The sequence below is a fragment of the Bubalus kerabau genome, chromosome 10, assembly GCF_029407905.1.
Source record: "Bubalus kerabau isolate K-KA32 ecotype Philippines breed swamp buffalo chromosome 10, PCC_UOA_SB_1v2, whole genome shotgun sequence".
Classification (NCBI taxonomy): Eukaryota; Metazoa; Chordata; class Mammalia; order Artiodactyla; family Bovidae; genus Bubalus; species Bubalus kerabau.
Window position 1 is genome coordinate 55,246,560 of NC_073633.1, and position 13,043 is coordinate 55,259,602.

The 13,043-nt window shown below is 41.5% G+C and overlaps 1 long non-coding RNA gene across 2 annotated transcripts in view; it reads left to right on the forward strand.

Annotated features, from left to right (window-relative positions):
• Nucleotides 1–12,477, forward strand: part of LOC129621379 (uncharacterized) — a 454,544-nt gene extending 442,067 nt beyond the window's left edge. Inside the window, exons 12-13 of one of the 2 annotated variants that reach the window (XR_008699277.1) lie at nt 9,027–9,118; nt 11,706–12,477. This is a non-coding gene — a long non-coding RNA (uncharacterized LOC129621379). The remainder of the gene's footprint in view (nt 1–9,026; nt 9,119–11,705) is intronic. The other variant, XR_008699273.1, reaches the window with a different exon arrangement.
• Nucleotides 12,478–13,043: the final 566 nt, after the last annotated feature.

The following is a 13,043-nucleotide window of genomic DNA, read 5'->3' on the forward strand; positions in this document are numbered from 1 at the left end:
ACTCATTTTGTCAATGATGTAGAACTTCAGAAATGTCTGTTGTCATTTTCCTAAATCAAAGCATGGATAAAAGAGACAATTTAATTTGTTTTTCCAAGACCTGGATGAAGGAAACATCATGGGGAAAGAATTTCCATTTCATTGTGTCTCCCCCTCTCAATTTAATACCCTGATGTTTATTTCCATTGTGAGATTATTAGAATAGTAGTAACAGTGTATTACTTAGTTAAGTAGTGTAAGTCACGTTCACCTTGCATGTCATACATTTCAAAATGCATATCCTATGATGTTTCATCCTGATAACACTCATGCAGAATAGGCATTATTACCCATTTTATAGCTGACAAAACTGGTCAAGAGAGGTTGTGTGAATTACCTAAGGCCACACAGCTCAATCCCAGTGAAATTGGTATTGCAACCTATCTTTTCCTGTTAAATCTTTTTCCTGTGGGATTGCAGAAAGAGCATGGGTTACATCAGAAAAATGTTACTGTTTTACTTTCTCCTTCTGTCATTTTGAATCTTCTAAGCAGTGATAGAAAGATACATTTTGCCTCATCACATGATGAATCTGAGTGGCATTCTTGAATTTGATTTGGGGAAAGGTTCCAAAATTTGATCCTGAAAACCAATCCTTGAGCATGTCTGATGGTACTGGCATAGCAAGGCATGTGGGATTGTAGCTCCTAAACCAGAGATCGAACCTGCACCGCCTGCGTCGGAAGGTGAAGTCTTAACCACTCTACCTGTGGGCAAGTCCTGGGGAAATTTATTGAAAATACTGATTTCAGGGCCTTTCCCTACCTGCAAGATTCTGATTCCACATTCTCAGGTATTACTCAGAAATCTGTCCTTGTTGCAAGTACCAGGCACTGGTGGTCCTAATACCATATTTTGAAAAACAAGAGCAATGGGACAAAGACATTGCCAGCAGTTCTCTACCTTTGCTAGTATCAAAATTGTCTACCAAATCAGCATTTTCAGGGATAAGGCTGGCAAAGTACATGTTGACATTACTCCTTGGGTGTTTCTGATGACCCCTGAAGCAGTGCTCCTCAGACTTTACTGTGTATCAGGGATTTTCTTAAGCCCCAGGTTCTGATTTGGTAGGGTTAAGGTAGGGCCTGAAATTCTGCATGTCCAACACAGTCTCCGGTGCTGCTGCTGCTTCTGGTCAGGGACCACACTTTCAGCAGCGAGACACTGAAGGCTGAGAACCACCTGGGTATTCAGTTTGTGTATTTTAAGACTGTGCCCTTCCGCATGCACAGCAAGCATAAAAGGACCTTCTGTTTCTAACAGGATTTGTGTGTACTAATATTTCTCACTTTGTCCTGGGTTATGCAGAGTTCATCTTCAAAAGGCTCAGAGAGAACACAGTCTAGTTCCTACAGATTGGCACACACATCTTCACATTTTCCACTTAACTAAACTTCCAGGCTTTGGGTCTTATTTAGACTCTGGAAAAACAAAGGAAAGTGATCAGGATCCTTTAGAGAGCTCACCCTTAGGGTGACCAACTGTCCTGATTTGCCCGGAACTGTCCTGGTTCAAGCACTGGAAGTGTGACCCTAGCAGCCATACTTTCTGGAGGGAAAAAGACTAGTAATACCAATAGCTTTAACAAAAGGTTGCAAGTACAGGTAGGAAACCAGCTAATTCAGCCTGAGGGCTCAGGAAAAGATAGGTTAGAGGGGGCCTCTTGGAGGCTTCACCGGGTTGGGGGCTGAAGATGAAAGAGGAGGGGGCATTGAAGGCCCAGGGAAAAGGACGTGCGGATGTACAGAGATATGCAGGGAGGCGAAAGACCCTAGCATCTCAGAGCCCTCGTCTGTTCTGAATGCAATCCTGTCTTAATTCGATATGGTGATGAAAAATTATTCCTCCTGCATAAAGCTCTTTGGGGAGAGAAGAAAGCCCCATCCTGCAGCTATGAGAACATTCTTCTTTTCTCATAGCCAAGTCTTTTGTTATTTTAGAAATGAATAATTTTCATGCTTCGTTCATGGATATATTTCTCTGGCCATATTTCTTGGCCTGGTTTTGGTTTATTCATCCATTCAGCAAGTATTTATCCTACACTTCCTATGTACCAGAACAGTTCTAAGCACATCCAGTGTATCAGCAAGCAAACACCCCTGCCCTCAGGGAGCATACATTCTAGAACAGAAAATAGATAATAAGCAGTAAGAATTCTAAAAGTAAATTATGTCTGCTGGCAGGTCAAAAAGATACCAGCAGGTAGAAATAATTACGAGTATAACTTTGTACAGGCGGTCAGGAAAAACCTTTCTGATTCAATGATATTGAGCAGAGGGCTGAAGGAAGTGGGGAATGACCATGCAGGTGTCTGGGGGAGGATGTTTGGGGCTGAAGGAATTGCAGTGAAAGGTCCTGCGGGCACTTGACATTTGCAAGGACCAATAAGGAGGTGAATGGATTCAGAGTGGAGTAAATGAGGCAGCTGAGTGCAGGAGGAAGAGAGGTTGAGAGGTGGATACATGGGGACTAGGATAAGGAGTGACACTGAGTGAGATGGGACCCCTTTTGGAGGTGATCTGGACAGAGGAGGAACATGAACTAACATATTTTCAAAGCATCACTTTGCTTCTAGTGAGAAGTGACTGTGGGGTAAGGGTACAAGTAGGCAGATTGGGGATGAAGCTACCCCAGGCAAGAGATGATGATTCTGTCAAAAGTGGACTCAGGGCAGTGGTAAGACGGGGCTCTCTGTGTCCACTGATTCCCCTCACAGTCACTCCCTTCAGTGGTCCAGGGAACTTCTCCAACTACCTATGTGGTCTAGGCGGATCTCTCCACCCACTTGGTTCCTCCCTTGCATCATTTATAAAATGATGCCAGACAGTAATATCTGCCCAACCACACTCACAAGGTACTTTTGAGAATTAAATGCTGTCACAGCATAGAACAGGACAGAAACACAGACAAGTCAGAACCCACCAGTGAGATGGCTCATCTGCCAGGGCAGAAAAGATGGGCTTCTGTCTTGTCACTACTCCAGATAATTCATGAAGTGGGGATGCTGAATGAATAGGTGAAACCTCAAATCACAGATCGAGAGGAGACATTTACGAACATCTGGTCAAACCCCATTTGTCCTAGATCAGGTCATAAGATGCAGAGATAAAGGTGGCTTTCGCAGACAACTCAGTAAGGTTAGAATACTAGTTCTGAGTCTTCTTCTGCCAAGCTGGCCATTCAAATGTGGTGACAAATGTCCCTCCCTTGAAAGCAAATCAATGTACAATGACTCTCAAAGGAGAAGGAAGAGCAGGGTCTCAGCTACGAGGCTACAGCTGCTTTCAAGTACATCATCCCATTAGATCCTCCCAATCTTTCCATGAGGTTTTGAATTCCCCTCTTTTACAAGTGAGGAAACAGAGACTCAGAAAGATAAGCCCAGTTACCCTAAGTCACATGGCCAGCAAGTGCCAGGAAAGAATTCCAGCTCTTCTAGTTCCTAAACCGGTACTCCTTCCCCTGCATTTGATGAAAACCTCTGGAGAGGGCAGGATTGGTTTAATTTAGGGAGGTGTTATCTCAATTTTTCTAATTACTCTTCCCGAATCCCTGCAGCAAGGGATTCAAAGAAACGCTTTTGATTTGTGAGTGTCGTCTAGTGCTTATTAAAATTTCTGAGCTTTTACATTGGAAGTTTCAACAGGCTTACTGGCAGACTTTTGAAGTGTTGAGTGTAAATTTTAAATCTAAAAAACACTGTCAAGCCAACTGTGCTGACATATTCTGAGATAGTGGTTGGAAGAGTTACGTAAGTGGGTGCTTTACAGAGAGACGCACGCTGAGGCTCACACACTACCATTTTCTGAGCTTTAAGAGGAAAGAGCCGGAGAGCATGAGATCAGGAAGGTGCTGAAACTGGCAGGATCATAGGCAGAGCTGCTGTTGATGAGCACCTAAGAGACTGGTATTGCTGTTCATGTGGGATATGTGACATGTTGCTTGGTGTTAACTTTTAATTGATGTGTTTTTTTAATGTATTCTTTTGAATCAAGAGCTAGACGAAGGTTTTAAGAGGCAAAAGGTTCTATCTGAACACAAAACACAGGGTAAGGTCTCCAAAGCTTGGGATATCAGCATATTCTCTGGAGCTAATTAATCATGGCTGAGTTTGATGGAGACTGAATGGGCCAGGTGAACAAAGGTTCCTTCCACTCCTGATTTCCCCTGGCAGCAGGCACGGAGGCCTGGGAGCTATTGGCTTTCCTATACCAAAGCCCGTGGCAGGATGTTGGTACCATGGACCCAGAGCTCTGGTCCTCTCCAGCCCCCACCATGGCCATGTCATCACCACTGAGCTTTCACACTGTTTCTGATTTGACCCCTGAGTCTGTGGGATGAAAATCCCATCATGACTAGAGCTGAAGTATTCCCAATCCCCTCTCCCTAGAGACTGGGCCATCTCACCAACCCCATTTCTGGTCCCTCAGATTGCACCAGGTCCCTCCACACTGCCACTTTCTGGTGGTACAGAGTCCACTCCATACCTAGACTCTGTGGAGGAGTATAATGACCTGCCTAGACTGTGCTAGTCCTTTGCAATGTGGGAGCTGACTACAACCTAAACAAGGTTATCCCCTTCACTCATGGCAAATAGATGGGGAAACAATGGAAACAGAGAGACTTTCCTCTTGGGGGCTCCAAAATCACTGCAGATGGTGACCGCAGCCATGAAATTAAAAGACACTTGCTCCTTGGAAGAAAAGCTATGACCAACCTAGACAGCATATTAAGACATTACTTTGTCAACAAAGAACCTTCTAGTCAAGGCTATGGTTTTTCCAGTGGTCATGTATGGATGTGAGAGTTGGACTATAAAGAAAGCTGAGCACCAAAGAATTGATGCTTTTGAACTGTGGTGTTGGAGAAGACTCTTGAGAGTCCCTTAGACTGCAAGGAGATCCAACCAGTCCATCCTAAAGGAAATCAGTCCTGAATATTCATTGGAAGGACTGATGCTGAAGCCGAAACTCCAATACTTTGGCCACCTGATGTGAAAAATTGACTCATTGGAAAAGACCCTGATGCTGGGAAAGATTGAAGGCAGGAGGAGAAGGGGATGACAGAGGATGAGATGGTTAGATGGCATCCCAGACTCGGTGGACATGAGTTGGAGCAAGTTCCGGAGTTGGTGATGGACATGGAAGCCTGGCGTGCTGGGGTCCATGGGGTTGCAAAGAGTCGGACATGACTGAGCAACTGAACTGAACTGATCCCCTTCACTCACCCATCCTCCTTTAAGTTCCATTACTGAGTTCCATCCTTCCATTACTGAGGTTCCATTAAGGCTCATGGCTTAAGCTATATTAATTAAGGCAGTCAAGAATATTATTAGTAATTATGATAATTGCCATTTATTGGATGAAGATTTTATAGCTAGATCTGGATTTCAGTCCCTATTCTGATATTTACTAGGTCTGTGACCTTAGACAAGTTAAACTTTACCTTTCTGATTCTTATTTTCTCATGTATAAAATAGAGGTCATAAGGTGTGCTGTGCTTTAGTTGCTCAGTCATGTCCGACTCTTTGCGACCCTATGGAGTGTACCCTGCCAGGCTCCTCTGTCCATGGGGATTCTCCAGGCAAGAGTACTGGAGTGGGTTGCCATGCCCTCCTTCAACGGATCTTCCCAACCCAGGGATCAAATCTGGGTCTCCGGCATTGCTGGCAGATTCTTTATTGTCTGAGCCACCAGGGAAACCTAGAGGTCATAATAGTGCTTACCTTATTCTTAATGTATTGAGTGGCTACATGCATGAGTTACAGTTTAGTTTTAAGTAAGACAGGGCACACAAAGTACTTTGCAAAATACCCAGTACCGAAGCGCTCAGTTAATGCTGGTTGTGACTCTGTGTTCGGGGTATGTACAATCATTAACTGCCCAATAGCAGTATGTGCTGAGTGCTCTTCCAGGGGCTTTATGTCCATTGTGTTATTAATTCTGAAAACAAGGAAAATGTGCAAGGAAAGCAACATCAGGCCCATTTTACAGATGCAGAAGCTGAAACTTAGAGCTTCTGAGTAATGTCTCAAAGTTACACACTGGGGAAATAGGTAAATGGCTGGAATTTGAGCCCTGGTGAGTTGGATTCCAAGTCTGAGCTCTTGTGTCTTGAAGGTGTGAATGGCAATGAAGCTCTTGAATGACAGCTCATTGTGACAATAGAAGGGTTGGTGGTCATGTCCTCTATGATTAATTGCCTCCTAAGTGGAACAGATTCTGAGTGTTGCAAACAATAAATACTTCAGGAGTACAGAGGGAGAGATGATTGTTGAGGCGGGCTTATTAACAAAAAGATTTATGAGGAAATTTTTCATTTAGTTTCTTTAACCTTTTTTTCCTGCTTATCAAGCAAGACATGTGCACTATATAAAACTTCAAAGACTTATTTCAGTCCTAGCTGATTTCACTGTCCTACTTTTTTCTTTATTTCTAACTCTTCTCACTAGCCCATATATTGACAGCATTACTGAACAGTTGCAAATTTTCAGTAAAATCATCTGGTAATATCTACTGGGATTATAGCAGTACACACGCTTGACCCAGCAATGCTGATTCTGAGACCATTTTTTAGAAATGAAACTCCATTATGTGAGGATATATATGTGAGTATGCACATATTTCTTGTAGTGTTGCTTACAGTCACCAAACAAATTAGCAACTAGACAAATGATTTAGTCTGTCAATAAGGGGATACTTGATAAACTATGACTCATTAATTCTAGAGACCTTAGTGTGGCTATTTTAAAGGCTGGATTTGATTTTTCTATAATGACTTGAATAAAACTGGCTTAGAATCTTAACAGTTTAGATTTGGGAGCCAAATCTACCTAAACAGATGATAAAGTAATATAAGAAGTAAAAGTTTACGTTTGCATTTGATCAGAAAAAGACATTTGCTGAATTGGGCAATTGGGACTGACATATATACACTACTATGTATAAAACAGAAACTAATGAGAACCTACTCTATAGCACAGGGAACTCAGTGCTTTGTGGTAATAAATGGGAAGGAAATCTAAGAAAGATAGGATACATGCCTATGTATAACTGATTCATTGTACTGTACAGCAGAAATTAATGCAACATTGTAAGGCAACTGTATTCTAATAAAAGCTTTAAAAAAAGAAGGCATTTGCACAAGCACAGCACTGGCCACACATGACTTATCAGCATGTTGTCTGACACGGATCCAGGGGCTTTGTACATTATGAACTGAATATAACCTAACAGTATCAGGGCAAGAAAGCCTAGTGGTCTCTTGGGCAGATCTAGAGCATTTATAAGAGAAGGAAATAATTCTGTTCTTCTCTGGGCTGACTACATCTAGAGAATCATGTTCACTTTAAAACGAGTACATTCACCAAGGCTGCTACTGCTACTGCTAAGTCGCTTCAGTCATGTCCGACTCTGTGCGACCCCACAGACGGCAGCCCACCAGGCTCCCCCATTCCTCGGATTCTCCAGGCAAGAACACTGGAGTGGGTTCCATTTCCTTCTCCAATGCATGAAAGTAAAAAGTGAAAGTGACGTCGCTCAGTCGTGTCCGACCCTTAGCGACCCCATGGACTGCAGCCTACCAGGTTCCTCCATCCATGGGAAGAGTACTGGAGTGGGGTGCCATTGCCTTCTCCGTTCACCAAGGCAGTAAGGTTGAAATTATGTCATTGGAGAAATATCTGAAAAAACTAGTTTTTTATCCTAAAGGAGAGCAGACTCAGAGGAGAGGACACACTGTAATTGTCTCCAAATTTCATGCTACATGAACCATTAGACCTTTTCTCTGGAGCCTCAAAACTAAAACCAGGTTCTGTGGATGGAGTCCAGTAGGAGCTGGGGGTTAGCTCAATGTAAGGAAGACATTTTTCACTATCAGAGTTGGTCAAAAGTAGTAAAATTACTTTTCCTGAATATTCCAGTCTGCTGTTTCATCTTTACAGGGGTTGAAGGAACCTGATGGGAATAGTGAGAAAGGAGTCAGGTGTTTGATGGGAGCAGTGTGGTGCCTACATCCCAACCCATCTACAACCCCAATCAGAGAATTTCCAAGCTTGTCACCTCATCCTGAAATCTGGTTTTCAGTTGTGAGAGATTTGGAGAGGCAGTGTAAAACCATGCTGTAAACTCCAGCTGTGGAGTTGAACAGACCCAGGTCAAGACCTGCCTCCCTTCCTTACCTCTGGCTCTGACTCTGGCAAACGACTACCCTCTCCCAATCTGTTTGTGGATCTGTAAACTGAGATAACTATTATCTCAACTAGGTCTTACATCACAGCTCTTTGGGGAAGAAAGCAATACTATTTCTATTTTACAGATCCACGAACAGATTTGGAGAGGTTAGTAATTTTTTATTGTATGTACACATGATTGCTGTTTCAGTCGCTAAGTCACGTCTAACTCTTTTTGTGACCCCTTGGACTGTAGCCTGCCAGGCTCCTCTGTCCATGGGATTTCCCAGGCAAGAATCCAGGAGTGGATTGCCATTTCCTTCTCTAAGGGATCTTTCTGACCCAGGGACTGAACCGTGGTCTCTTGCATCTCCTGCATTGGCAGGTGGATTCTTTACCACTGAGCCACCTGGGAAGCCCATATACACATGGTAGCACACAGTGAATTTTCAGTAGGTATTTTAGGTTAAATTATGTGAATTATTCTTGTCTTTCTTATTATTTAGAGTCATTTTAAAAGAATTTTTAAAAAAATTTTTAAAAATGTTTGGTCATGCTGAACAGTATGTGGAATCTTAGTTCCCTGAGCAGGGATCACACCCATGCTCCTGCTGTGGAAGCATGGAGTCTTAACCACAGGACCACCAGAAAAGTCCCCTGTAGATTCATTTTTAATAGAGGAAAGCAAGAGGATTTTCTGATTAATCTTTGAAAGAACTATACATTTCCGATTTAGAATATCATATTTCCTAAGATTTCTAAGGTTCATAAATACCATATTATTCAGTTCACTTAAATATATTTGGTTGTTTTCCAGGTAAATCAATGCCAGAAAAAAACAAAACAAAACACTGAATCTGGAGTCATCGAATCCAAATCCAAGAGGCCTGGCTGTCATGTCTTAAGCAGGTAACTCTATAGAGTCTCGGGCTTCTTCATAAAGTAAGAAGAAACACTTGTATACCACCTAATTCACACATATACTTGTATGGAAGAATAAATAGCAGAACACAGGTAGAAGTGCTTTTCTCATTATAAAATACCTGTCAATTAGAAACTATTATTGTTGTCATGACTTATAAAATGGGCAAGGGGTATGATTTCCCTGGCCCCAAAATCTCATACCACCAAAGGCAGGACCATTCTGAAAATGTAATGCTAAACCTTTTGGGGTACAGGAGTACATTTGCAAAAGAAAAGGAGATACCATTCCCTATAAAGGTCAGCCTTGTCAGCTCTCCAGAAAATCTTTTGTAACCATGATTTACCTTTCCAGGTAGAAGAAGTAGAAAAGGTAAAGAAGCAAGAAGTAGGAAATGCTTTGACTGTGACAAAGTGTTTGCCCAACACCTTTCTTAAGAGTACCTTTTCCTATTTATGTATTTGCTTGCTTAGTTAGTTCTAACAAATTGAACATTCTTAGTTGCTAATAATGAAAGCAGAGAAGGGTGCACTTGAAAAAGGAGGGCTGGGTCAAAGCAGACTAAACACAGGCTTAAGGATTCAAAGACCTTTAGCACTGGATGGGATTGATGAGCTTTTCTGGTGGTGCTGGTGGGAAAGAAATCTGCCTGCAATGCAGGAGACCTGGGTTCATTCCCTGGGTTGATCCCCTGGAGAAGGAAATGGCAACCCACTCCATTATTCTTGCCTGAAGGATTCCATGGATGGGGGGGCCTGCTTACACCAAAGGGAACGATCCAGTAAAGATGTAAAATAACTGGCCCATAACTGTATGATTGGAGGGACGGCGCTGACAGTGCTCCCCTAAGGTTTGTGCTTTGGGGTTTGTTTTGATTTTCTAAGAAGAAAGTAAGGTAAAGAGGAGAAAGAAGGGGGAAAGAAAAGAATATATCATTTAACTGAAAGGAAAGCATTTCTGTTCCTCATCCCTTACAGAAGAACCTGGAACATTCATGAATATGTTTGAGAAGTGATTGATTTTTAATAGAGGATAAAGCTTTTTTTCCCCAAGAAAATCAAACATCAACATCATCTTCACTTTTTAGACTCTGTTCTAAAGTGAGATAAATAGTAAACAATTTTTAAAGTTTCATGCTATAAAATATTTTTTGCAATTCCATTCCCAACAGTGGAGAATTGGAACAATGCACGTGTTCAACCAATTAGAGGATATTTGAGTAAACCATGACTTAGTCTATCAAATGTATAACCACTGCAAGTGGTATTACTGAGATGATGAATAAGATCAGCAAATGCTTTTGTCATAGTGAAGCAAGAAGGAGGAAACACTGTATGGATGGCATTGATCAAAGAGAGGATTCAGAGTAGGAATCCACTGTATTGGAGGAAGGAAAGAGATCGAAGTAGATCAGTAGATATAAAATGAATTAAGTTAAGAAATTTATAAAAAAGGTGTGAATTTCCATAGCACTTTATGGAGAGAGAAACAAATCAAGGAGAGGTGGGCAAAGTTGGAATAATTTGTACACTTTTGACTCCAGGAGTGAGGAGGCCAAGAACATCATGGGAGGTTGCAAAGTAGGGTTCTGGCTTCAATATCAACTATACTGGGGCTGACGAATTGGGATTAAGATGTACACACTATAAAACAGGTAACTAATGAGAAGCTACTGTATAGCACAGGGAGGTCTACTCAGTGCTGTGTGGTGACCTAATTTGATTTGCTTTGCTATGCAGTAGATACTAACGCAACATTATAAGGTAACTATACTCAATAAAAATAAATTTTAAAAAATATCAGCTACACTGAGCACTCCCTTGGCCCAGTGGCTCTGACAATGAGGCACCTTCCTTATGATAAGAAATTCCATGTGTAAATGTGAGAGGAACGTGAGAGGCACAGGCGCCAATATCTTGACAATTTCTAACCATGAAAAGAAGGTATCCACATGTGCCAGGAGACTGCAGATTTGTTGTTTCTCCCTTGGTTTTATTGCATTCAATCCTATATTTTTCCCTCCACACAGCCACTGGGACACACTGAGAGAACTGTTGCCTGGAAAGCATGTTCTATACCAGCTACCTCCCATGTTAGCTGGCTGGGATTGTAGCAAGCAGGCCGAAACCCAGGAGTCAACAGTTACTGTGTATATTCACAGTGTTATCATATGTTTATTTTTCCTGGAACCAGTCAAAAATCCTCTTTAGAAACAGAAGGGATATCAGTTCCTCAATCTCCCATTCTTTTCTTGTTAGTTATTTTACGGGATTTTTAAAATAATATCAAGGTGAATATAGAAAATATTAACAATTTTCCCCACTCACAGATATTCAGTGTTAACATATAATTTGTATCCTACCACTCTTTTTCTGTTCTCACACAAGAATATAGGGTTTCTTCCAATTTGAAAATGATACTACACTAAAAGTATTATTCTCTTAGCAATGTCTATTCCAGAGATGAGGCACAGAGATGAAGTAATGTGTTTATGGTCACACAGCTAATGAGGGGAAGAGCTAGGATTTGAACCGAGAAAGGTGACTCTGGATCTGAGCTTTCTTTTTTTGGCAGCTCCATGGCTTGCAGGATCTGAGTTCCCCAACCAGGGCTCAAAAAGGCGCTCCCTGCAATAGAAGTGTGAAGTCCTAACCACCAGGAAATTCCTGGATCTGAACTCTTAACCTCTGCAAATGACTGTCTTTGACAGAAGAGAAGAAGGCAGAGAACTGATCTAAGGGTGCTGATCGATGTTTCAGGGACAAGAGGATGAAAAGGACCGTGCTAGCCTGTGGTGATTTTCCCTCTTCATTCTGAACTCCAGCATTTCTTCCTAACTTCAGACATCCTCTGTGAAGACTTGTCTCACTGTGAAAAGGTGCAGCCACTGGACTGTGGGCTCCGTATCTCCTATGTTGGCCATATCATAAATGCTCAGGAGATGGTAGTGGTTGGTCAGCTGCTTTGAGAGTGTATAATCTACCTGTCCATTCCTAGCAAGCATCCATGCATCTTGAGTTAAAATCATTACTTGTTTGCTTTCACATCAAACAGCTTCTGGTTCTTGGATTAATGAGGAAAGATGTCAACATTGTAGCCTACAAACACTCTTGGATTCAGGCTCAACATCATAACAGATAATTTTATAACCATGGGAAAAAATGTACATATGTGCCAACTGACTTGGGACATTTAGTGGTTCTTTTAATTAAAACTCAGACAGGAATTTTAAATTTGTTACTGCATAACCACTGATGATGTCAATGAATGTTTCATTGATCCTAACTTGTAGGAAATTGCTGTTTATAATGTACACATCACTCTGTTCCTCACCTTTTCCCACCTTCATTCCACTTTCACACATCTGCTTGTATCTTATTACCATGGCCTCTTAAAAAAAGAAAAAGAAGAAAGAAACATTTTGTCCCTTAATTACTGTGTTACTATAAGATGTATATTGAAATTCTAATGTTCATGTTTATGAAATAATCATGGAATTGCTGTATGTCACATGAATTCAATTTTGAGTCCACAAATATCTGAGCAGTGCCAAGTGTGCCCTGCAGTATACAAGGAACTGGGGATACAAATACTGTATATAGTCCTTCTCTTGTAGGAAGAGGGAAAATAGATTACCTATAGCCCAGAGGGCAAAGTGTAATAGAAGGATGGGCACACTACAGAGGAAGCACAGAAAAAATAGTGACAAGAGAAGAAATGTTAAGGAAGCCTTTATGGAAGTAGTTTTTTATTTGGGTTTTGAAGTATGAATAGGAGTTTGACAGGTGGTTGAGTAGAAAAAGAAAGTCACTCAAGTCAAAGGGAACCACATTTGCAAAAGCACAGAGGTAAGAAATTGTATATATGTCTGCCATTTATTGATCATGGACTATGTGGACAGATGAAGAAAGG